This window comes from Mandrillus leucophaeus, unplaced genomic scaffold (genome assembly GCF_000951045.1).
Source record: "Mandrillus leucophaeus isolate KB7577 unplaced genomic scaffold, Mleu.le_1.0 Scaffold64, whole genome shotgun sequence".
Lineage (NCBI taxonomy): Eukaryota > Metazoa > Chordata > Mammalia > Primates > Cercopithecidae > Mandrillus > Mandrillus leucophaeus.
The window spans coordinates 8077887-8081587 of record NW_012106919.1 but is presented as its reverse complement, the minus strand read 5'-3'; the positions used below and the strand labels follow the sequence as shown (position 1 = coordinate 8081587).

Sequence of the window (3701 nt, the reverse complement as noted above, 5' to 3'; positions counted from 1 at the left end):
AATGAACTAAACAAAGCACCAAGGACCAATTTTGGAGAAACAGAGATATGTGACCTTTCAGACAGAGAATTCAGAATACCTGTGTTAAGGAAACTCAAAAAAATTCAAGATAACACAGAGAAGGAATTCAGAATTCTATCAGATATAACAAAGAAATTAAAATAATTAAAAAGAATCAAGCAGATATTCTGGAGTGAAAAGTGAAATTCATATACTGAAGAGTGCATCAGAGTCTCTTAATAGCAGAATTGGTCAAGCAGAAGGAAGAATTAGTGAGTTTGAAGACAGGCTATCTGAAAATACACAGTCAGAGGAGACTAAAGAAAAAAGAATATAAAAAACAATGAAGCACGCCTACAGGCTCTAGAAAATAGCCTCATAAGGACAAATCTGAGTTATCGACCTTAAGGAGGAGGTAGAGAAAAAGATAGGGGTGTAAAGTTTATTCAAAAGGATTATAACAAAGGACTTCCCAAACGTAGAGAAAGATATCAATATCCAAGTACCAGAAGGTTATAAAATACCCAGCAGATTTAACCCAAAGAAGACTACCTCAAGGCATTTAATAATGAAAGTCCCAAAGGTCAAGGATAAAGAAACAATCAAAAAAAAAAAAAAAAAGAAAAAGAAAAGAAAAGAAACAACTAACATACAATGAAGCTCCAATATGTCTTGCAGCAGACATTTTAGTGCAAACCTTACAGGCCAGGAGAGACTGGCATGACATACTTAAAGTGTTGAAGGAAAAAACACTTTTACCTTAGAATAATATGCCTGGTAAAAAGTATCCTTAAAACAATGAAGCAGAAAGAAAGAAAGACTTTCCCAGACAAACAAAAGCTGAGAGATTTCAACACCAGACTTGCCCCACATGAAATGCTAAAGAGAATACTTTAATCAGAAAGAAAAGAACCATTAATGAGCCATAAGAAATCATCTGAGGGTAACAAAACTCACTGGTAATAGCACACAGAAAAGCACACAATATTATAATACTTAACTGTGCTGTGTAAACTACTCTTAAGTAGAAAGAATAAATGAACTAATCAAAAATAATAACTATAACTCTTTAAGACATAGACAGTACAATAAGATATACATAGAAACAACAAAAAGTTTAAAAGTGGGGGGATGAAGTTAAGGTGTAGAGTTTTTATTAGTTTTCTTTTTGCTTATTTCTTTGGTTATGCAAACAATGTTATCAGCTTAAAATAGTAGGTTATAAGACAGTATTTACAAGTCTCATAGTAACCTCAGAACAGAAAACAAACAACAAATACACAAAAAATAAAAAGCAAGAAATTAAATCATATCACCAGAGAAAATCACCTTTACTAAAATAAAAATGGAGAGGAGAGGAGAGCAGGAAAAAGAAAAGAAGACCACAAAACAACCAGTAAACAAATAACAAAATGGCAGGAGTTAGTTTTTATCAATAATAATGTTAAAGGTAAATAAACTACACTATTTAATCAGAAGAAACAGAGTGGCTGAATGGATGAAGAAACAAGACCAAATAATCTGTTGCCTACAAGAAACACACTTCATCTCTAAAGACACACATAGACTGAAAACAAAGGCATGAAAAAAGATATTCCATGACAATGGAAATTTAAAACAAAAGCAGGAGTACTTATACTTATATCAGAAAAAATAGATTTCAACACAAGTACTATAAGAACAGACAAAGAAAGTCATTATATAATGATAAAGGGATCAAATCAATGAGAGGATTTAACTATTTTAAATATATGTGTGTGTGTGTGTGTGTATATATACACACACACACACACACACACACACACACATTTGCTTTATATATTTGGGTGTGCCAATGTTGGGTGAACTCATCCTATGAGGCCCGTATTACCTTGATACCAAAATCAGACAAAGAAATATTAAAAAAAGAAAACTAGAGGTCAACATGTCTGATGACTATAGAAAAAATCCTCAGCCTAAGTGGCCAAGGCAAGATGGGTCCAAGTGAGAGTATGGTCATGTTCCTGGAGGTGGCAAGAAAGATGACAAGGACAAGGTAAAGAAATATGAACCTCCTGTACCAACTACAGTGGGGAAAAAGAAGAAGAAAACAAAGGAACCAGATGCTGCCAGCAAACTGCCACTGTTGACACCTAACACTCAATGCCCATTAAAATTACTGAAGTTAAAGAGAAAGAAAGACTATCTTCTCATGGAGGGATAATTCATTAGAAATCAGAAACAAATGAAACCATTAGAAGAAAAGCAAGAGGAGGAAAGATCAAAAGTGGATGATCTGAGCGGTACCCCAATGTCAGTAGGAACTTTGGAAGGGATCATCAATGACAATCATGCCATCGTGTCTACATCTGTGGCCTCAGAACACTACATCAGCATTTTTTATTTGTAGACAAGGATCTGCTGAAATCTGGATGCTAGGTCCTGCTCAACCACAAGTTGCATACTGTGATGGGGTGCTGATGGATGACATGGATCCCCTAGTCACGGTGATGAAGGTGGAAAAGTCTCCCCAGGAGATCTGTGCTAATACTGGGGTGTTGGACAACCAAATTTAGGAAATTAAGGAATCTGTGGAGCTTCCTCTAACCCATCCTGAATATGATGAAGAGATGGGTATAAAGCCTCCTAAAGGGGTCATTCTCTATGGTCCACTTGGCACAGGTAAAACCTTGTTAGCCTTAGTAGTAGGAAACCAAACCTTGGCCACTTTCTTGAGATTGGTTGGCTCTGAACTTATTCAGAAGTACCTAGACGATGTGCCCAAATTTGTATGGAAATTGTTTCGAGTTGCTGAAGAACATGCACTGTCCATCGTGTTTACTGAAGAAATTGATGCCATTGGGACAAAAAGATATGACTCAAATTCTGGTGGTGAGAGAGAAATTCATTCAGTGAACAATGTTAAAATTGTTGAACCAGTTGGGTGAATTTGATTCTAGGGGAGATGTGAAAGTTATCATGGCCACAAACTGAATAGAAACTTTGGATCCAGCACTTATCAGACCAGGACACATTGACAGAAAGATTGAGATCCCCCTGCCTGATGAAAAGACTAAGAAACACATCTTTCAGATTCACACAAGAAGGATGATGCTGGCCGATGATGTAACCCTGGACAATTTGATTATGGCTAAAGATGACCTCTCTGGTGCTGACATCAAGGCAATATGTAGAGAAGCTAGTCTGATGGTCTTAAGAGAATGTAGAATGAAAATAACAAATGAAGACTTCAAAAAAATCTAAAGAAAATATTCTTTATAAGAAACAGGAAGGCTTCCCCAAGGGGCTGTCTACCTCTAGCGAACCACAGCGGCCGTTAGGAACATGGTTGGGAGATTTCCTGACCCCTGAAAGGAATGAGGTTGGGGGAGTTGCCCAGAGAAATCCCTGTTCCTGTTGATTTTTGTTAGCAAAACATCCTATGTGTCTTTTGGAGTATGATGTGTAAGTGCCCACTGGGCGGCCATCATCTGTTGGTCACTGTGCAGCACTCTGCTTCCCAATAAAGTGTGCTCTTTCACAAACAAACAAACAAACAAACAAAAAATAATAAGAAAAAAGAAAAAAGAAAAATTCCCCAACAAAATACCAGCAAACCAAACTCAACAACACATTAAAAAAATTATTCATCATGACCAAGTAGGATTTCTTCCTGGGATGCAAGATTGGTTCAACATACACAAATCAATTAAGATTATACA

The 3701-nt window shown here is 36.4% G+C and overlaps 1 pseudogene; it reads left to right on the top strand.

The window, feature by feature from the left end:
- The first annotated feature begins 1999 nt into the window (after nucleotides 1-1999).
- Nucleotides 2000-3400, top strand: LOC105554409 (annotated as a pseudogene).
- Nucleotides 3401-3701: the final 301 nt, after the last annotated feature.